This window comes from Silene latifolia, chromosome 5 (assembly GCF_048544455.1).
Source record: "Silene latifolia isolate original U9 population chromosome 5, ASM4854445v1, whole genome shotgun sequence".
In the NCBI taxonomy this organism is placed as follows: domain Eukaryota; kingdom Viridiplantae; phylum Streptophyta; class Magnoliopsida; order Caryophyllales; family Caryophyllaceae; genus Silene; species Silene latifolia.
In genome coordinates this window covers 38374484-38398181 of record NC_133530.1, presented here as the reverse complement: position 1 = coordinate 38398181, position 23698 = coordinate 38374484, and positions in this window count along the sequence as shown.

Sequence of the window (23698 nt, the reverse complement as noted above, 5' to 3'; positions counted from 1 at the left end):
GGTTTTAGTGTTTGGTGTTTTGGACTTGTGGGTCCGGGATTTGATGTGTTGGACTCGTTGGTCCAGGCTTTGGGCTTGTTGATCCTGGTCTTGGTATTTTGGACTCACTTGTTCAGGATTTTATGTGCTGGATGCTTTCTTTGGATTTTGGCCTTTTTGGGAAAAGGGTTTCAATCCTGTTTTGTTTTGATTTTGGCTTGAGTCTTAGCCTTGACGTTGGGTGAGTAGCCTTTGGCTTTGGTTTTTTTGCTTTGAGCGAATTGATTTCGGCTTCGGTTCTTGCTTTGGCCTTGAACTTTTGGCTTTGGGCGAATGGATATTGTCTTGGGCCTTTGATTTTGGCCTTTCGCTTTGACTTTGGGTGAATGGATATTGGCTTGGGCCTTTGATTTTGGCCTTTTGCTTTGGCTTTGGGTGAATGGTTATTGGTTTGGGCCTTGATTTTGGCCTTTCACTTTGGCTTTGGGTGAATGGCTATTAGCTTGGGCCTTTGATTTTGGCCTTTCGCTTTGGCTTTGAGGGAATGGCTATTGGCTTGAGCCTTTGATTTTGGCCTTTCGCTTTGGCTTTGGTTTGGAGATTGGCCGAATGGCTTTCGACCTTTTGGTTTTGGTTTTTGATTTAGCTTTGGCTTGGATGCATTGGTTCTTTGCCGTCCTTCGTTCGAGGCAGGTAAAGGTGCGGATGGGGATGTACCCGTAGGTGAGAGGTTGAAATTTGGTGATGGGATGTTTTTGTGGGGAATGGGCTTGCCTTCCGTCATTGATCATGAACAGGGAGATGTTTTGGTTTGTTATCTGGGTTCGTCATAGGATCCCGTTGATAGAAGCTCGTTCTAAATTGGGTGCTAATGAAAGGTTTTTATTGCCAGACATGGAATAGGTAAAGAAAATGGACACGGAGTTTCGAGTCCTCTGCTTACTCGGTACGAAACGTCACTCGAGTGTACTCACATTGAATTGGAACATATTGTTTGTTTTAAATCAATTCTCAAATCAATTCTCGTTGTAAACGGGAAATGGTAAAGAGGAGAATATATGATAGCTGGAAATTGTGCTTTTATTTAGATAAATAAGATGTTAGCACAGATTCGATGAATACATGTGACTCATGGGGACAGCCCCCAATTTGTCACTTAGGAATAAAAGTACAGACACTAGGATAGATATGAGAAAGCCTAAGACTCGGACTCGGACTCAGACTTAATCGTAGATACGAACTCCTAATCATCATGTTTCCTCTTCGAAGGTCTCCTTTGCAGCATCCAGCGGCTTGAATGTCTGGTCTTGAGCATTGACCCACTTGAGCACTTCACTCTCGTTGTTTGGGACGCCGGAAGGATAAGATCCTAGAAGGTTGTCCCGTTTTTGAGGAGTAAGGCATCCATGGGGACCACTCTTTTCCATTAAATGATTTAGGGTTGATAAAGACAACCTGCCACGATCGAGCAGGTTTTGGATGATGTGTTTGAGCTTCCAGCACATCTCTATGTTGTGCCCATTACCCCTATGGAATAGGCAATATTGGGAACCGTCCCAAAACCGGCCTCTTTTCTTAGGTGTAAGATCTGGAGTGGGGCCAATTGGTTGGATTAGTCCTTCAGAGACAAGCACTCTAAAAGCAATGGCATAAGGCATGCCCAAGTCTGAAAATTGTCTTTGCGGGTGTGTGGCTCTTTCTAGAGAAGGCTCCACATATTTTACTTCCGTAATGCGGAAGACTTGCTTTTTAAGAGGGGTCTCAGATGTTGAGCCTCCTTTAATGATCTCATCGATGCGAGAAATTTCTGTTGATAGGTCCTCGACGCTTTTGATGTTACAACCCTTCAAACGGGATGCATAATTTGGGTGAAGGAAGTCAATGACATGTTTAACTAAAGCCTCATCTCCTTGCTGATAGGATGGCGTTGAATCTACCTTTCTCCTTTTTACCAAATGATCGGCAGAATACTCATCTTCTCGATCACCCAAATCGACGAAGTTCCTATAAGGCCGCCCAGTTTCTTTGTCTGGACTGGTTAAGAGTAAGGTGGAAAACCTGCCATCCTCAATTCCATCTTGTATGGCGTGCTTGAGCTCGTAGCACATTTCAGTTTTATGCCCCTTGCCTCTGTGATATCGACAATATGCATAGCCATTCCAAAATTGGGTCATGTTTTCTGGTTCTGGATCCGGAGTGAGACCAATAGGTTGTAGTAATCCTTCTGAAGAAAGTATCCTCAGAGCGGTGCCATATGTTATTCCCAGATCTGTGAATATCCTTTGATGTTTTCCCCTGATTCTAACATTGGTGTTTTTTGGGATGTTTTTCTGAGTTTTGTTTTTGTTTTTGTCAATCCTGGGCGGAAGCAGGATTGGGTTGTTGTCAGTGGGAAGTTTTGGGGATGTTGCTTGGTATTTTGAAGGGTATTTTGGTGAGGCGATTTCTTGTTCTTTGTTTGTGGGTTCATGGATGTGGGAACCATCAGATGACTCCTCGTTTTCAACAGCTGTTGGTTGGTGAACCAAGGGTTGGTTTCCTTGATGGTCAGGTTCATTTTCGGTAGGATCGACCCTTTTCTCCAAATTAGCTACCCGAGCGTTCAAATCATCGATAGCAACTTGCAGCTTTGAGAATATGTTGTTGATGGAGACGGAGAGCATCATTATGGCGCTTTGTATGCCATCCTCATCAATTGCATGGATTTCCTCATCATCAGGAGAGATGAGGTGAGAGCAGTCTAGGGAATATTCCTGACTGTGTCCAATAGGGTTTTCAGGATGGTTATTTTTGTTGTTTGTTGAGGGAGGTTGTGGTAATTCACCCTTTTCGATCATATCAAGGATGACACCTTTTAGAGGGAGGCACATTTCAGTATCGTGTCCACGGCCTTGGTGATATTGGCAAAAGAGGTTTCCATCCCATCTTCGACCTCGCTTGTTCGGTAGAGGGTCCGGAGTTGGACCAATCGGTTTGAGTTTTCCTTGGGAGATTAGCCTTTCCAAGGCTGTGGCATAAGGCATACCCAAATCAGGGAAGGACCTATTAGGTCGTCTGGTTTTGGTTTGGTCGTTGGGCAGTAGCCGGCTTTTAAGAAGCTTAACCCTTTGCTCAATATCAGAAGAGGGAGGATTCTCGGTTATCATTTTGTCCTCAACCCGGGAGAGACGAGTGCTCAAGTTTTCCACGGTAGCTAGGAGTCGAAGGACCATGTTGTTGATTTCAGCGGAAGTCATGGCGGATGCAGATTGATCAGCTTCTTGAGTTTCTGGATGGCGATCGATGGTACCCAAGGGATTCCTATTTGACATAACGATAGGCGTTATAACTTGTCTTGGCAAGGAATCGCACAAACAAAGTACGACACATATGTAGAAAAGGTAGTTATGTTGTGAAGACGCAACAGTGTGACTAGGTTATGAGTTCATTAAAGATCGTGAATGATCTCTTGTGATTGAACTCTTGATGCATGACGTTGAACTTAGACTCGAGTGTCGACTTTGGCATAGTGATGCCTAGACAGACAACTTCTGACTCAGTTTGGATGTGTGTTGATGGCGTGACGCCATTGGACAAGACATGTACACAAACTTGACCTTTGACCCGTAATGTAGGGGGAAGACGGGTTTAGAACCCGACAGGTTTTGACTCTGCTAACGCCATTGGAGATGTCTCGACAATCGGGCGACACAACCTAGACCAGAAGGTAGGTACTAACTTCGGAGGACAGCTTGAAATCGACTGGACTCTAATCGACTGGACTGAATTGGAAAGGTGGACTGAAATTTTCGAAAATAGAAATTTTCGAAAAGGTTCATTTGTCGTTTTATGGACAATTTCCGAAGAGTAGGGATCTCCGAAAGTCGATCAGTTGAAGGAGTTGTCTTAAGTTTGTTTTCAAAAGACGGTTTGAGTTGAAATTGCGGCGGCTCTGAAAACAAAGTGTTGTTTCCAAAGACGGTTTTTGAAATTCCGAATCACGGATTAGAAAATCGAGAATCGAATAATTTGGAATCGTCATCACAATGGCCATGAAAACGGTTAATTTTGTTTTCAAAGGATTTAAAATTGGGTTGAAAATTTGAAAACGGTTAGATTTGTTTTCAAACAATTTGGAATCGGATTGAAATTTGAAAACGGTTAAACTGTTTTCAAATGATTTGAAGTTTTGATTTGAAATCTGAAAACGGTTAAATTCGTTTTCAAAGATTTGACTTTGAATTGAAATGTGAAAACGATTAAATTTGTTTTCAAATGATTTGAAGTTGGATTTGAAATTTGAAAACGGTCAGATTTGTGTTCAAAGATTTGAGTTTGAGTTGAAATTTGAAAACAGTTAAATTTGTTTTCAAAGAATTTGAAATAGGATTTGAAATTTGAAAACAGTTAAATTAGTTTTCAAAGATTTGATTTTGAATTTGAATTTGAAAATGGTTAAATTCGTTTTCAAATGATTTGATTTGAATTGGAATTTGAAAACGGTTAAATTCGTTTCCAAATGATTTGATTTTTGATTGGAATTTGAAAACGGTTAAATTCGTCTTCAAATGATTTGATTTTTTATTGGAATTTGAAAACGGTTAAATTTGTCTTCAAATGATTTGATTTTTGAATGAAATTTGAAAGTGGTTAAATTGGCCTCCAAATGATTTGATTTGAATTGGAATTTGAAAACGGTTAAATTCGTTTTCAAATGATTTGATTTTGAATGAAATTTGAAAACGACTAAATTGGCTTTCAAATGATTTGATTTTTTGTTGGAGTTTGAAAGCGGTTAAATTGACCTTCAAATGATTTGATTTGAATTGGAATTTGAAAACGGTTAAATTTGTTTTCAAATGATTTGATTTTGAATGGAATTTGAAAACGGTTAAATTCGTTTTCAAGATTTGAAATTGGAAATCGTGAGGATTGAATTCGTCATTACGACGGGTTAGAAAAGCCAAATTTGATTTTGAAGGCGAGATTTGAAATTTTGGAAAGTTGCACGGGTTAAAATCGTCATTACGACGGTTTGAAAACGTTTCTGTTTAAAAATTAATTTTGAATTTTGAAAATTCGAGGGTAGAATTCGTCATTACGAAGCCATAAAAAGGCGCTTTGAGAATGCAACGGTTGGCGGCAGACCGAGTTTTGAAACGGCCATTATGACGACGCAAAAGGGGATTTTGAAATGGTTTGTGAAAACCAAGGTTTGAAACCGTCATTACAACGGTATGAAAAGGTGCATTTGAAATTGGTTATAAAAAAAACCGGGTTTTGAAATGGCCATTATAACGACATAAAAAGATGTTTTAGAAACGGTTGTAAAAACCGGATTTGAAAATCGTCATTACGACGGCCTAGAAAGGCGTATTGAAATGGTTATAAAAAACCGTATTTCAAAATCGTCATCACGACGGCCTAGAAAGGCGTGTTGAAATGGTTATACAAAACCGGGTTTGAAAATCGTCATTACGACGGCGTAGAAAGGCGTGCATCGGTGGGCGAAAGACCGAGGTTTGAAACGGTTGTGAAAAACCGTTTTTAAAAATCGTCATTACGACGGCCTAAAAAGGTGTGCAACGGTCGGCGAAAGACCGAGGTTTGAAACGGCCATTATAACGGCGCAAAAAGGTGTTTTTGAAAGTTTGAAAATGACACGGAAGGACTTATGATCACGTAGCACATAAGCACTCACAGTTCATTATATTATGCATAATGCTGACCCGGGTTTTGGCTTAAGAGGGTGGGTTACACACCAAGCGATCAAACCCCGATTTGCGAGAGGGATACCAATCCAAACAAAATGTGTAAGGAGGGTGCCCTAGCCTCGTGCTCGAAAGTGATAAAAGCTCTTTGACGAAACAGAAATGTGTAACGTCAATGGTATGCTTGACTCAATCGGGATTCGAATCGCGGGGATGAGAAAACTCACACCGACGAGACGAGCCAACTGGTCGATAAAGGTTAGGTTGTGGACCCGCACAAGGAACCCGACTTATGACCGTAATATCAATTAATGCACTTTAACCACGACCTCGTTCGAGTTTCACCTCTAAGGATCACAAAGACACAAGTGTCCTAGTATCCCCAGCGGAGTCGCCAAACTGTGGACATGGGCCACGTCTCGGTCTGCGGATTTGGGCCGCAAGCCGATCCGCGGTCACGGGCCACCTGCACGCCAGGTCAATCTGTGGACATGCAAAGGTCTCTTGAAAGCCACGCTCGGCGGCGTAAAAATGCTTTCGACCGGATCGCTTTAGATCGGTCGGTTTCGTCTCGGCAAGGGCCGCGAAACGGTGTAGAGATGTTCGGAGTCGCCACCAAGCATTTGTGGGATGTCTGGAACCCGTTCGAATCCACTTTATACCTCGGTCAAACGAAGCACAAAGCAGTGTTTGACATAGGTACTAAAGATAAGGAATCGTCCCCCTTTTAGCATTCTATGCCTAAAATGACTCTCGTGCGCCCTGGATAAGGCCATCCACTATCCAAAGGTTCTGAGTAAGGGGTGATGGTACGTATTGGGAAGCCCTTTAATCGGACACCCAATCCCGCCCGCGTTAGCGGCCTCTACTGATCGATCGTGGTTGTTTAAGTGCAAAAGTTGATAGAACGGTTAAAATGCATGAATGCACATCCAAACGTTTTAACCTAACATGTGAGCTTTCTAAGTCGGTTTGTTAATCCAAATATCAAGCATAAGATGTGAAATTGGATTTATGGTTGATTTGCATGTGAGAACGGAAATTAAACATCCATTTACCAAATTCGGGTTATAATGCCTAACACGATCCATTTATTTGAAAAAGGATGTCAAATGACAAAGTGTAAAAACGTAAGCTTGTCAATCTGATCCGTCATGTATTCAGATTAACCGTAATCGGGATCGTCCTAGACAAGTGCTAAAAACGAGGCGAAATCGGCGCACGGGCGGCCCCATTGGGGCGCGAGCCTATTGGCGATGGAAGGGGCTCTGCCCTGGTTTTGAAATGTGAAAACAGGCGGTCCCTTGGGGTGCGAGCCATGAGCCGACCCAAGGGGGCGTCTCCTAGTTTTTGAAAAGGTTGTTTAAAACCGTATTTATGATGAAAGATTTGCAAATATGATTTCCATGACTCGGAATAATTACTATTATGTTAGTAATATTCGTTGTCGGATTTGCATGTTTGAAAAGCATAATAAAATGTGTAAAAGGAAAATGTTTGATTTGAACTAATTATGTTAAGTTCAATTATTTGTAATTATTCAAGTTTGTCATCGTACTCGGATTAAACCGACATGGTATAAAGAACCAAGGATGATTATGAATTATGACTAATATGTTTACAAATGTAAACAAATGAGAAAAATGCTAAATAAAAGAAAAGGGTGTTAAAATACCCATTAAAGTGTAATTAACCAATAATATCATCAAGTCACGGAATAAACCGTCATGGTATAAAGAACCAAGGATGATTTTTGTAATGGCCAAAATATGTTTATCATAAAAATGAATTAAAACATTTGAAATGGTAAAAACCGTAAAAGGAAAGAAGTAAGAATAAAAGAAAGTGTTGAAGGAAAGACGAACTCAAACACGGATGAGTCTGACCCGAGACCCACAAGAGGCGCGAGCTCCCTTGCAAAGCAAGGAGCTTCTGTCTCAGGCCAAAACTCGGTTTTGGCTCGTCTAACCTATATTTGAATCGTGTTATGCATTGTTCATGCTCATAAACTCGTAAAAACAGTAGATACATGAAATAAATGAGTTGTTTACACCCTCAAACTTACGTGTATGATGTTTGCGACATAGACGACTTTAGAGACAAGTTTTCTCGTTGCGACTACTCACGATCAAGAAGTTTAAAAAGAGTGCCTTAAAAAAGGATTTTGTTTTGAAAATATGTTTGAAAGTATGTTAATTAAAACATGTTGATTAATGTTGAGTTGGTCGAATGGTCGGTCGAATGCACGGTGACGGTACCAAACAATATGTGTAAGGCTTGTGTTTACGATCGGTAGGTCGTAAACACGTGTCGATTTGTGACTTAGGAAGTCTAGTATAGAAGTTTAAGGGAGATGTGAGGGGGCGGACGCTCGCGTGAAGGTTATGGTGTGTGATGATGGGTATTTATAGAGAAATGTGGGATGGTAGGTCGGTCGATTTTGCTTGGAGGCTAAGGAGACACCCCATTGAGGCGCGAGCCACCCCGTGACTCAATGGGGTGTACTGTCCCTTTCAATTTGGACGTGGCCTATTCTCCATCCATTGTTTGGTTGGTTTGATATGTGGTATTCATATAAGATGTCGTGTAACAATATGGGCATCTAATAAGATGATTTTGGGTGTTACTTGAGGTAGGTGTTTTGTGTGCTTGACTCGGGTTTGACCCGTGTGAGTCGGGCTTTGAATTTTGAGTCGGTTTTTGGCTCGGTGTCGGTTTTGACTCTAATTAGGGTCATTTTAATGGAAATGATATGATGAAAACATTCATGGCATTATTTTCGACATTCGAGATTTGGTTTGACTCGGTTTGACTCAGGTTGACTCGAGTTGCGGGTTTCTGAGTCGGTTTTGGGTCCGAAGACGGTTTTAACTCTAAATAGAGTTATTTTAATGCAAATGAAGTTAAAAAACTTTTGAAATCATTTTTCATATTCGAGTAGTTCATTAAACCGTCTCATGTATAGCCAATCCACATACGCATATCAAAAACACGTTATAGTCCGATCATCATCGGGTGGTTTTTGGAAGTTGCAGATACTGGGTATCTACAATTTTATTCATTATTATCTCATTAGTCCAATATATGTATCTTAAATGTCGTAAATATTATATTTAAAACGTATGCATATTTTACTCATATTATTAAAATCAATGTGTGCTTTTCACTTTCTTTATTTCTTATTCTTTATATTTTTACTTTGTTTAAATTGTTACTTCGTATATTGTAACAAAAATTTTTTAAAAAAATAGTTATATATTTCAAATGCGTAAAAATAAGCATAAGTTTTTGTAATTAAACTAACAATCTTATTTTTTTAATCATAAACTTATTCCGAGTAAAAATGTAAGATTCGCTCTATTTTTATTCTTAGTATTTTTGCACATTAACAATTGTAGATAACTAAAAATAAAATTCAAAGTTCATTTATATATTATTATATATTAGCTCTAATTGTTAAGTTCTCTACACATGTCAATCTAAAATACCGTGCATTCGCACGGGCTCTACACTAGTAATATGTAAAAAGCATAATGGCCATCTTTATTTTCTTTGGTTTCATTGCCCTAACTCTTTTGAATATATTTATGATGGATTCAAATTACAAAACTATATTTTTTTCTACCTTTGCTATCTAATATTAAGGTTAGATCAAAATGCATTTTTGTTCATGTTAGCACGTTGCCTCAGTTGCGGAGCAATAATTTATTGAGAAACGGTCTCCTATCTATTTAATGTGGGACGATTTCCTATTAATTTAATGCTAAACATTCTCAAGTCGTTATAATTCGAGACGATCTCATATCTATTTAAATGAGACGATCTCATATCTATTTAACATGAGACACGATCGTCATTATAATTTAAGACGATCTTCCATCAATTTAATGCGAGACAACTTCTCATCTATCTATTTCGAGACGATCTCATATCTATTTAACATGAGACGGTCTTCTATCTATTTCATGCGAGATAGTCTCCTACAATTTAAGACATCTTCTATTTATGTCGTTATTATGTGAGACGATCTCTATCAATATTATGTGAGACAACCTCCTATTACTTTAATGTGAGAATAGTCCTTTATCAGTTTAATCGGTCTCCCATAAATTTAATGTCAGACGGACTCCTATCAAATCAGGGTGAGACAGTCTCTGATCACTTTAATGTGAGATAGTTTTCAGTATTTAAATGAGAGACTAATTTATTATGAAGTAATCTTACCCATATTATTTGTTTTCATCACCCCAATGAAAAGTCAAATTCTCCACAGATAAATTATTCATCATATGGAGAAATTGTTAGCACTATTAAGACGACAAACTAATGGTTACTCAAAATAAATTACTTCGTCGTCATATTCCCAAAGGGATAGTAATCATTTTTGCCAATTTACAAGAGACACTAGAGGTGTCCTATACAACATCGTTTCTTTACGTAAGTGGAAATAAATTATTTTGAGCACATACGATATTAAATAGCTAATCATTATTTTAGCATCCATATAATTTGGCATTTAAGTGCACAATTGCACATATATTGAGACATAGCCAACTTCGTATATGACTGAACTTATATGTTCAACAAGTGCTTAAAACTCCGAGTAAAAGAATTCTGATGTAAAACTAAGGCCAACGGGGTTCTTACTATACCCGTTGTCATATAAGCCTTAATTCTACACAAACAGTACTTATACTAAAAATTGTGTATGATTGATATTAGAAGATCTAAACAATGAAGTTGCACAACAGTAATCAAGGTTGAAAAGACCTTATAAATTCAATTGTACGAATTTATATTATCTTCAGTGGTTTGAAAGCCACATAACTTAGTACTATTAAAATTCACAACTGAATATTATGTGAACAAGTTGATCTTCTTAATTGGGCATTTTATTCAGCAAATTGATAATCAATTGCATTATACATTACTCCCCATAATCAATAGTGTCCACTCATGAAATCTCATTTAACATGAAAAAATCGCATTATAAGGTGGTCAAGTGAATGATTGCAATCTATATTGAATATAGTTTCTACCACCTTAGGGGGAGAAAGTAAGTGAAAAGTTGGTAAAACGATATAAAAGTTTTATCATATTAAATTACACTTAGAGTGTAATATATGAAGAATGACGATTCTTTACATTTCTAATATGATCATAAAAGTATATCCATATGAAACGGATACACATTTGCGCGCAATATTCAATTGCCAATTGGATTAGGACTTTATAAGTCCGTTTAACCATCGGCATATTTATGGTTATTAACGAGCTCATAAACCTGAAATCCATCCAAATCATGGATATTGAAAACAATACTGTACAGTTTGCATTATCGAGTCATCATCATCATGTGCATATAGAGACTAAGTATATTATCTTTGAATTAGTATTATATCACATCATTACATTCTTTCATGTCATATAATTTAGAAATTAGTACATATCATATGAATGCACATTGTTATAATATGTATTGCAGAGAAAAGTTCAGGTGTTTTCAAACTACAAAAGTGACAAGATCATTTGGAGTGAAGCTGCAAAATCGTTATGAATGACTATCGTCATATTATAAAATTTGAAGCGATCAACAATTCTAGAATAACTATTCTTGTTAAATTGAAGGCATCTATTAAGTTGATCAAGTACGATGGCAACTATTTCAAAGATCGAGAACTTCGTCACATTGTGAGTTGCATTAACGTTTTACAAGTGATGCAACCATCAGGGGGAGTGTGCACGCGCTTTACTCTTTTTCCTTATATATGGTTTTGTTCCACTGGGTTTTCCGTAGAAAGGACTAACGAGGCAGCTTATTTGCTTGCGTGTTAGAGGAATATTGTACTCTTTTTCCTTACTAGTGTTTTTCCCACAAGTTTTTCTAGTAAGGTTTTAACGCGGTATATTTTTCAGTAATGTACATCCAAGGGGGAGTGTTATGAAATATTAGTTAGTGGATGTCCATTGGGCTTATACCCATTATATATGTAATTAGGGTTCCATTTCACCCTTCTCCTATGTACTATATATATCCCATCAGTAATAAATAAGGGATAACTCTCTTCCCTCTCTCAATCTTTTGCTTGTTTTCTCTCCACCCTTTTTTCTCTAATTCTTATTCTATAACAAAAAAGAATTTATACTTGAATTTCTCATAAATATATCTTATGCATCTTTTCACATTTAATTTTTTTTACGTAATTGCTAAATTTTACACGCAATTTTACTTTAACCTACACTTTTTGTCACTTTTTTCCTTCACTACCCTTCTTAAAATAAAAATAAAAAAAGAATACTCGCTTTTCTCTCCCTCCCAAAAACCTAACCATGTCATCTAACTCCGCTCCATTTGCCATCGATTTGTTCGAAACCGCCACTGCAACCGTCGCCGATTAATCTGATGATTTTGCTATTTGTGCCCTAATTTCTTCCATTTCTTGAATTTGATATTGTTTTCGGGGCCCTGGAGGATTTTAAAATCGATCGCCGCTTCTACTCCGAGAAAACGACGCCATTAATATTCCAATTTTACGATTAATTGATCAAAACCCTAATTAGTATTTTTTTTTTGGTGAAATGTAAGTATATATAAATCACGAAAAAAACCGGTTCCAAATACAAGAGATTAGCCCACTCAAACTGAGTGGACTAGCCTCCAACTGATCACGGCCCAAAGCCTTACAATTACCCAATGGACAACAAAAGGAAATAGAGAAATCTCAGACCAACAAAACAAATCCTCATGTCTTCATCTTCAACCTCAGACTTCCCCAATTCGATTTCACTTCCTACCTGTCAACAACTCCAGCCAGCGACGATCCCCGTCCCCAGCCTTGGTGAGCTTCATTCCTCGCATTCTAGATTTGATTTCCTCAACTATATCACGAGCTCTGACTTTCGGGGTAAGTAATTTAAGTTCAAACTTACTTAAATTCCTTTGTCGCCAAATATGATACATGGTAGCATTGATAATAGCGTTGATCACATCCTGTTGCAGAGAGGATCCCCGCATGTTCAATCTCCAAGTCAATAGATCCCGAGAGGGGAGATGAACCCGAACCCAGGCGCTGATGATATCCAGTATAGCGGTGCTATATTCACATTGGAAGAAGAGATGTTCATTATTTTCGACTCCATTTTCACAAATGATACAGGTATCATCCTCACAGATCCCTAATTTATGCAGCTTCTCTTTCGTATTTAAGCTATTATGATGGTAAAGCCAGGAAAGCATCTTTGTGTTTAGGTATCGACATTAGTCCAGACCAAATTCATCCACTCTATTTTGTCTCCTTTAGTTCTGAGGAATTCATAGCCTTTCTTGATAGTGTATTCTCGACCTTTCTGATCCACCCATTCACCGTGATTATAGGCATCTGCTAGTAAAACCTTAACTTGGCAGATTTTTCTCCAATACCAACTAGAGTCATTGGAGGGAGAATAATTCTGCCAGGTTTTGCCTTTCAGGTAAATATGGTTGATCCATTTGACCCATAGGTGGTCAGGTTTAGCATGGATCCACCATACCAGCTTACCAACTGCAGCCTTGTTCCATAGTAGATCATTTTTAAGTCCCAGTCCTCCTTCTTGTTTGGGTTTGCAACATTTTTCCCATGAGACCAAAGGAGATCTGATGTAGTCCACTCTCCCATCCCAAAGGAAAGTTCTACATATAGCCTCAATCCTTTGGATGACACCTGTGGGAAGAATAAACATGGCTGCCCAGTAATTGTGGAAAGTTTTTAGGACTGCCTTGACCAGAACTAGCCTGCCTGCATAAGATAGCTTTTTAGTACCCAGCCCTCTAATTTTGTTCACAATTTTATCAATCAAGGGTCTGCAATCATGAGCATTTAGTCTAGTAGTCTTGATGGGAACCCCCAAATATTTGAAAGGCAAAGTTCCTTCTCTGAACCCTAAAACCTGTAGAATCTCATTCTTTAGTTGATCCTTCACTCCATTAAAATAAGCATTTGACTTGCCCTGACTCATCTTGAGGCCTGATGAATTAGAGAAAGTAGCAAAAGTTCTGAGAATAGTCATTATGGAAGGGGCATCTCCTTTGCAAAATAAGAGAAGGTCATCCGCAAACATAAGATGAGTAAGTTTTAATGGTTTGCAAAGAGGATGATATCTGAAATCATATCTGTCTGTGGTGTGAGCAAGAAGTCTTGAGAGATAGTCCATGCAAATAGTAAAGAGAAGTGGAGAAAGTGGATCTCCCTGCCTCAGACCCCTTTGACCTTTAAAGAAACCAAACATGTTCCCATTGAGATTTAGAGAGTAACTTGCAGTAGTGACACATTGCATAATCCATTCTCTAAATTGAGTGGGCATATTGATAGCTATAAGCATCTGTTCTAAAAAGCTCCATTCTATAGTGTCATATGCCTTTTGTAGATCAATCTTGAACAAGCATCTTGGTGATACTGCCCCTCTACTATAGAGCCTGATTATATCTTGACAGATAAGAATGTTTTCCATTATGCTTCTCCCTTGTATAAAACCCCCTTGATTAGGAGCAATTACCTCAGGCAAGACCCTAGCTAACCTTTTACAAATCAGTTTAGAGATGCATTTGTAAATTACATTACAACAGGCAATGGGTCTAAATTGTAGGACTGAAGTAGGCCTATCCACTTTAGGAAGAAGTGTGATAGTAGTAGCATTCAGTTGTTTCAATAAAGAACCTGAATTGAAGAAATCAAAAATTGCATCACATATGTCATCTCCTATGATTTCCCAAGAGTCTTTAAAAAACTTACTTGAGTATCCATCAGGCCCAGGAGCTTTATCATTAGGGATAGAAAACATCACTTCTTTTATTTCCTCCTTGGTGACTGGTTCCATGAGAGTCAAGCAGTGCTGATCAGTACAAGTTCTCCCCTGCTGTACAATTTCAGAACTAATTCTAGTAGTATGTCCAGTAGAACCCAAGAGCATTTTGTAGTACTTGAGAAAGGCCTCTTGAATTCCAGGTTCATCATTGCATAGGATATCCTTATGATCTTTAATTTGAAAAATATAATTCTTATTCCTTCTTGCTTTAATCACCCCATGAAAGTAAGCCGTATTACAATCCCCTTCCTGAAGCCAATGTGCTTTAGATTTACCGAGAAAATCCCACTTAGCCTGATTAAGAATCTTGGAACTTTGTAGCAATTCATACTCCTGTTTCATCAAGTCTTTGTTACCTGGATCAGCCACTAGCTTTTGCTGCAGGTTAAGGAGTTGAGTCTGGGACAAATCAGCCTTGTTCTCAATATCAGAGAATTGAGTATTGTTGAGAGTTTTAAGATTCAATTTTAAAGCTTTCAACTTTTTGACTATCCTGAACATTTTGGTTCCTTCAATTCTCTGATTCCAACCATTAAGTACACATTCCTTAAATCCTGGAGCCAAGCTCCACATGTTAAAATATTTGAAAGGTCTGGACTTGGTAGTGCTCTTATTATTCATGCTTACCAAACAGGGAGTGTGATCAAAGTGTCCTTCAGGTAAAAAATTGGCAACCATATTAGGAAAGGCCTGCATCCAATCTTGATTGACCACAAACCTGTCAAGCCTACTGTATACCCTGGTTTTAGGAGGTTGCTTATTATTCCAGGTATAGTAAGCCCCTAGAGCCTGGTTATCCATAAGGCTACAGCTATCCAGGCAGTCTTGGAATGGTTCTGACTCAGAAGTAGAAACTTTACCCCCTAGTCTTTCATTAGCAGACAACACACAATTGAAATCACCTCCAACTGCCCAAGGCCCATGACTATATCTTGCTATTCTTTTCAAGTCTGACCACAGTGATTCCCTTTCAGAAATCCCATTAAAAGCATAGACTATAGTGTGATAAAATTGCAACTGTGATCCCTTCTCAGTGATATGCATATGAATGTATTGTGCATTGTATTCCAAGAATTGCACATCAAAATTATTTGGTTTCCACACAATCCATATCCTACCTCCACTATGATAGGCTGAGTTAGTAGAGATACTCCATTCCTTAAAAACATTATTCATAACATTATTCAATCTCCCTGGTTTAATTTTAGTCTCAATGAGACCAAATAGACCAGCATTATTAGACTGTAAAAAATTATGTACATCCAACTGCTTCTTTTCCCTATTCATCCCCCTCACATTCCAAAATCCAAGATTCATCATGGATCAAGGTGAGGAGGAGCATTACCATCTATACCAATCCCTTGTTTTGGAGAGCCAGAGAGATTCTCCATATGCATAGGGGATGTCTGAGTATTCCTGCAATTATTGTCCTTACCTTGCTTAGTAACTCTTAGTTTTCTGACAGGTGATGTTGCTCCTGTCACTGGCATCACCTGTCTGGTCTCGAGGAGTTTCAGGGCTAGTTACATTCTCAGTAAGAATCACATTCTCAGGGCAAGTCACATTCTCAGTAAGCTCCACATTCTCAGGGCAAGTCACTGTTCCAGTAGAGTCTCCCTTAGTTAAAGTAACATCTTTTTTAACTTGTGCAGGCTGCTGAATGACAGGCTTTGACAAAGTACCAGCTTTCTGAAGAGGTCGCCATACCTTTGCTGTAGTCTGAACTTTCCTATTTTTATTCTTCCTGCAATTTTGTTGTTCATGTCCAATCTGACTACATTTAGAGCACACAGTAGGTTTCCATTCATATTCTACAACAATTTCACATAACTGTTGTTTTTCATCAAGAAATTTGACTTTACTTGGAAATTTTTGACCTAATGTTAACTCAACCATAACCCTTGCAAATCCCAATCTTGTTTTTTCAGTGGTAGCAGTATCACTTTTGAGGTACTTCCCAATCAGGTTAGCAATTTTTGGCAAACTATTGCCCCAAAATTTTAAGGGTAAGTTCTGCAATCCTACCCAGGCTGGGACTTTTTTTACCTCGTCCTTGGTCAATTCCACATCAGCCAGCCATGGTTTAATAATAAGGGGTTTATTATCAAATAGAAAATATCCACTTGAGAGAACAGCTTGTTTCATTTCCTCTGTATTAAACCTAGCTAGAAATATACCATTTGGAAGAAAGGATATTTTGTCAACAGTATACTTACTCCAGATTCGTTTCAGGAAACCTTCCAACACTTGCCATGGTGGATTAGCCCCTACAATGAAACCATATACTGCTTGTTGCCAATACTCCAATTCTCCTTGGACATCATCATCTGACAATTGAAGTAAGTCATCTTGTTCTTCTTCAATAATCTGCATAATTTTCTTACCATGTCTTTGATACCATATTTCATCTTCTAACACTTCATTGTCAAGTGCTTCTTCCTCAGTCACATCCTCAACGAGTATCTCCTCCAGATCATAGGCCGGGATACCTTGGATTTCATGAATGCTCTTATGTTTTTGCCCCTCCTCAACATCTGGTTTGCCAATAGCCTTCAATTTCTCAGATCTTAAAGGGTTCAACACATCAAACTTATTGGCCGTGCTATGATGTTTATTAGTTGCTGATTGAATTGATTTCCTAGTCATTGTAAACCAGAAATTCGATAAGATTATGCCCTAGAGATGACGGCTGTTTCTCTTTCTATCTCTAGGTTAAACATCATGTTTTTTTTTTGGAGTTAAACCCTAATTAGTAAATCACACAAATGCGTGATTTCGATTATGAGGATTTAAGTTTCTTGTTCTAGTGTTTCAAATGGGAAATTTTGATGTTAGAGAACATAGGATACATGTATGAATGCGTGATTGATCAAATCCCTTAATTAATTGATTGGTCTGAAGTAATTGAGCGGGGTGTGGTGGCTACAGGAAGGGAATGATGGTTGCTGGTAGGTGACGTGGGTGGCTGAAGGGGGCGGCTGGAAGGGGGCGGTTGTTGGTGGCCTCCTCTCTCTCTCTCTCTCTCTCTCTCTCTCTCTCTCCCGCTCTCTCTCTCTCTCCTTCTCAAGGGTGTGCGAAATGAAAAGGATAAAGTTGGAAAAAGTTGAAAATTTTGTGTAGGATTTATTAAAAGGTGTGTAGGATTTATCATGTCCCTTTTTTTTATTACTAGTAATTAGTAATAAGTAATAATAAATTAGTAATAGTGTGAGTGTGTGACTTTAATAAGTAATTCATATATAATATTAGTATTGTATTCACCTAATTACACCTCTCTAATAATTATACTAATCTAATTCATAAATAAGATGGGTATTACAATTAAAAAATCTCACATGAAAGATTCAATCGGAAAAGGCGAATGATCGTTAAAATAAATAAGTAAAATGATTTAGAGGAAATAACTGAGCGAGTAAATTTAAAAAAAAAAAAATTAACCGGGAAAAGGCAAATCATGAGAGGAAATAAGTGAGAGAATGAAAGGTAGGAGAGAGTAGGAAGGAGGAGAAATGAATGGCTGATGATGGATGAAAGAAGTGGACCGAGGAAGTAATGGGAGAATAAAAGGGAAATGAAGTATGCGATCATCAAAGGCGCTAGCAGCCAAACAAAGAGTAACAAGCATTAATCCGTGAAAAGGAGAAAACAAAGGGCCAAAGAAACATTGAGGAAACAAAGACCCACAACTGGATAGAAAATAGGCCCCAAAAATATCTAACTCGGCAAGCAGTAGGTCCAAGCACAGGCAGCCCAAATCGCCTACAACTCTACTGTTCAAGGGCTTCCACACTTTTATTAAGGTGTAGATGTATGTCCTTAGGACAAACGTTAAAAAACCGTAGCTTTCACCAACCACCAATTTTATTGATAAGGAGTCGTAGGACATTGACTGGGCAGTCGTATACCTATCAAAAATAACCAACTAAACTAACTATATAGCTAGGGAAGTCGGGTCGATCTCCATAGGGAGGCAAGATATCTGTAAAAGGTCCGTCTATCTGGTCACAAGATGGGGGTTTGTAAATTGGTTTCTAAACTAAAAAGGCTTAAGGGAAAGAGAAATAAATGAGAGCAATAAAAAGGGCAGAAAATAAGAATAAGGATATCAATAAAGAGAGAACATGTCGGGATTTCGGTTCACTACGGTAGCCTAATGACTCAACTGCAAATAGTCTAGATAACTCATTGTGAGACGGATGTCGAAAGGTCCTTCCGGTCCACTTTATATCCTAGATTTCCACTAACTTAACTTCCGTCCTCGTCAGGGTAGTCTACTGTTCATAGCAGGTCTATTTAGTCCAATCTTCCGATCCAGGATTAAATTTAACCAGATTAAAGGGTAACTTAGAAGCGTGCACTCAACTAAGTCGGTAAATATAGTTAATTTGCCATGGGTACAGGATCTCACAAATAAGTAATCTAGCCTATTCGTTACATCTTCACAATTCTACCATAGATCCCCTAATCCCAACATGAATTAAATTAGCTACTCATACTATCAATATTGTCAAGATTAATAATAACGAATGTACTAATAACAAACATATTGAAATTGTAATAAAATTGCATAAAAGAGATTAGGGTAGAAATTAAGAGAATTAAACAAGAGAATTAATGCAAACAAATGAAAGATTAAGATTAAGGGAGAGTAAGAGATTACAATAGCAAGAATTCCGGCGTAAAGAACACAAGATCCAAGCAAAATAACCCGAAAACAAAAGTTACAGTGAAAGAGTTTGGGGAAAGAGAAAGCAGCGTAATTAAGAGTGTTACGCAGTGAAAGATAGATAAGAAGATGTAAATGACCTAATTAACTCACGCTTAAATAGAAAATAACTAAGTTCATAAACTAAAATAAGTAACACGGACTAATTAAGGCCCGTGAAACCCTAATCCACTCGATCGAGTAGTTTGAAACAGCTCGATCGAGGACTTAAGCAAGCAAACCACTTGATCGAGCTTAAATATCACTCGATCGAGTAACCTCGAATTCCAGCATTTTCGATCGAGCACAGTAGACTACTCGATCGAACTCCTCAGCTTGTGAAACCACTCGATCGACTAAGAAAAGTCTTCGATCGAGTGTTCTTCCTCCAAACCAGCTCCAAACTCATTGCCGACTGCTTCGTAGACCATTCCTTCACGCATCCCAATGCAGTATCTCGCTCTAAAAATCCCGTCTCCTCAAAATGCATGCAAAACAGGACGAAAATGGTACGATTCTACTACTTTCACGTTCATTCCTGCAAAATAGACAAGACGAACCAAAATAGCCATTTCGGGGCATAATGCAATATAAACAGTACAAAAGTACATGGAAATACGTGCAAAAATAGGCTAAAAAGACTATACAAAATGCACGTATCAAATCTCCCCAAATCGAACCTTTACTCGTCCTCGAGTAAACTAAATCCAAACTAATGGAACGGAAATGATAACTCAGAGCTAGCTATAACTTGTCTACTTGAACCAATTTAATGCAACAAAAACCAACGGTTACAGCTATAACAGTCAATACGCAAACGAGTTATGAGTTGTTCGGAAATAAAGCCGACCTATCGACCTTGCAAGACCAACAAAATTAGACTCTCACGTGGTCACTCTTCTCTCATGAAGCAAAGGGTGAATTATATGTAAAAGAGAGAAAGAGAAACAGTCACTCACCTAAACTGCGACCTACATAGCATGCATGCAACAAAAATGAAAGACGATTCAAGTACTAATGCACACAATCCAACCAACAATGTCCGTCACAGCCGAGGGCTTACAAATAGTATAGGAATAGTGAGGTTCAGGTGAGAAAAGGCAAAACAAATTATGGAAATGTGGAGGTAAAAGCGCCAAGCTAGTTCCTAAACAGGACCATATAAGACCGTCCGAATCTAAACTGACTAAGAAATAGATACAAGTGCCCTTCATTTGGCACACAACTCACCATCCAATACACTATCTCCTCAAAATATATGAATAAGAACGGAGGAGTGAGACGGTCACAAACTTCCCTTTTTTAATACCGTCTTAATTAGTTAAACAACACAAATCAAACAAATTTTTCAATCTTTTTTTTTTTTCTTTTCTTCCTGACTTACGTGATTCACTCTTTCTTTTTTCACTTTTTTTTTTCTTCACGTTTTTCTCCTTTTTTTTCAATTCTTTTTTTTTTCACTCTCATACTCCTTTCCTTCATCCTCCACCAACTCCAATAATATACATACAGGCCAAACTTACAGACGGAAAAACATACCACAAAAGACATACTAAACTAGCTTGACTAGGCAGGCTCAATTTTGGATGTAGCTAATGGGTCAAAAAGGCTAAATTTGGCTTAAGTGGAGCTAAATGGGTGAAAAATGTAAGAAAAGGGAAATTTGCAAGCACCTCCCTGTAGACCACAAACCCGAATGTATGCATTTGACAAGAAATCGAATGTCATAAAAGTGCAAAAATGATGAACATGCTATGCAAGGAGTACTATTCTCAATTCCTATATAAATCAGTCATGAATGTTACCAGTTATAAGGCTCTAAAAACTCAGAAATTGTAAGTAGGTTGCCAATTTATCAGGTTAAGCCTAAACAGTCAGCTATATTTGAACAAAAACTCGTAGATTATGCGTAAGACTCAGCTAATAAAATGACAAATTAAAGTGCAAGGCTCAAGTAAAATGACAAATTAAAGTGCAATATTATCACGGAAATCAACCGTTCCGACTCAACCTATATGCAAAAATAAACGTGAATATTTTATTGATGTTTTGAAATTTTCTAATTTTTGAAAATTTCTATTTTTTTTGGATTTTATGATTTTATGAAATAAATAAATACAATGCAAGCTGAAAAATAGAAACGTGAATGCAAAATAAATGCAAATGCAAACTCAAAGGATGCATTACCCTCCCCAAACCAAAACGGACAACGCCCTCGTTGTCCTCCAGCATACACCAGCAGATATATACATGGGAACAGGAATATACAACCAATAAATGAAAAATAATAAAATAAAAAGGAGACAAAAGAAATAAAAGAGCGAGAATAAACATACAAAACACGAACTTCCCTAAACCAGCCAGAAAACTAGGGAAGTGAGTAGACCAGTAGCTACTCGTCAGCCTCCTCTGTCACGTCCTCCACCGTCACAGTGTAGTCCGGGTCCGCCTCCTGCTCTCTCCTCCTCCTCTGCTCCTCCTGAGCTCTCGCTGCGGCCGCCACTGGGTCCTCGTCCTCCTCCTCCTCACTAGCAGACTCCGGGTACCCCTCAGCTGGGTACCGGTAGAAGGAAGGGTGTGGACAACCCTCTGGGATCGGACGGTGTCACCTCATGTGATACTCGTACAGAGGGAACAAAGTGAGAGTTATGTCCCTCTCCATACGAGCCTGTCTCTCTGCCATCTCAAGCAACAAACTGTCACGGCGCCCTTGGTCCATGACCGCAGACACCTCAAAGGGTGGAGGAGAAACAAAATTAGCCGGAAAAACCGGCTGTGCCTGGTCGGGCGCAGGAGTAGGAGTAGGAGTAGGAGTAGGGATCGGGGTACGTGTGGCCGTGGAAGTCTGGCCACCCGGAGGAGGTGTGGATCCCTCTCCGGTCTTAAGTCGACGCCGCTTCCTAGAAGCGGGCAAGGTAGTAGGTGGACGGAGCTGTAGGTGGTACATGGGTAACGGTGGTGGTAAAATGCCCCGTGAGACAGTGGGCAAGGGGACGAGACGAGGAAGGGTAGTGCAAGGAAGGTCTACGGACAAGGAATCACTAATCTTCCAAGTCCGGTGGTCAGAAGTCAGCCAAGTCATGAACAACATAGATACCTGGTCCAGGAATCTATCTCCCGGTATGTACAGTAAGTCACGAGGTAAGGCAGGGAGGAGAGAACGAGCAAGGAAGGTGGCTATGCCACCACATACAATGGTGCCCGTGGTCTTCTCCCCCTGAGGCTGAAAGTACTGGGCGGTCAAGTAAGCAATGTTGAGGGTAAAGGGGCCCTCGTTGTCAATGTTCAAGTATCCACCCAGAATAGAAAGCTCGGTGTTAGTGATGTTGTTTGGCTCCATTCGGCCAAAAATAGTGCTTCCCATCAGTCGCAAGAAGTAACGGGCAGGGGGAAGGTGGACCTGAGCGAGACGTCGCTCCTCGAAGGGGGTCTGTGCCAAAGTCCGCCAAAGCTGACGGAGGACCTTCCTAGGAGCGGCAGTGGCGCCCCTAAAGGAAAGGCCTAGTCAAGTACTAAACTCCTCCAAAGTCAAATAAAAGGTCCGGTTGTACAACCAGAAGGACACAGAAGCACAGGTAGGGTCAGCGTCGTATTCCCCGGAGGAGAAGGTAAGAGAGTTGAAAAACTCAAGGGTTAGCTCCCTGAAAGTGTAGGCACTCATGGTCACAAGTCCAGCCATCCCCGTACCCCTCAGAATCTCACACACCGGCTCGTAGATACTAAGCCTCTCAAGTGATGACCGACACAAAAAACGAGTCGGGAGAAAGTCACAGTCTGCTAAAGCAAAAAATCTAGTGCGATGAATACCGTTAAAAAAAATTACCTGGGGGGAGTCGGGGTGCGAATCGAGGGAGTCGTCCCTTCGGATGGTAACACGGCCAGCAGCAGGTGTAGCTCGTGCACGACCCCGACCTCTAGAACCTGAAGTAGAAGCCCGTCCTCTGACGGGGCGAGGAACTAGAGCCGCCCGGTAAGCAGCTGTGACTGCGGGTGACCACGCAGCAGGGGTGGTCACTGTACCTGAAGTACTAGCTGAGGCTGCAACAGAAGAAGCAACAGAGACCGCCATAGAGGAAGAAGGGCTAGCAGCAGTGCTAGCGGCAGTGGCTGTGACGGAGGTAGAGGCTGAAACAGAGCTAGCAGCAGTGCTAGTGGCAGCAAAAACGATACCAGCAGCAGTAACAAGGAACACAGGAGGTGCGGTACTAACAGAAGTGGAGACGGTGGTGACAAATAGGGGACCACCTACTCGCACCAGACGGACTAATGACATTTAACGGAAGAAGGCAATGTACTACTGTCCATCCTAATCAAGCAGGGGAAGGGAAACGATAGTTAATTAATCAATTAAACAGCGAGAAATGTCCCCAAACAGTCGAAATGGTCGACTGAACAAGCCTAATTCCCAATTTTTACCTCAAAAATTCGAATTAGGCAGATAATCAGTGACAGGGTAAAAGGGAATAATCATCAATTGAAGCAA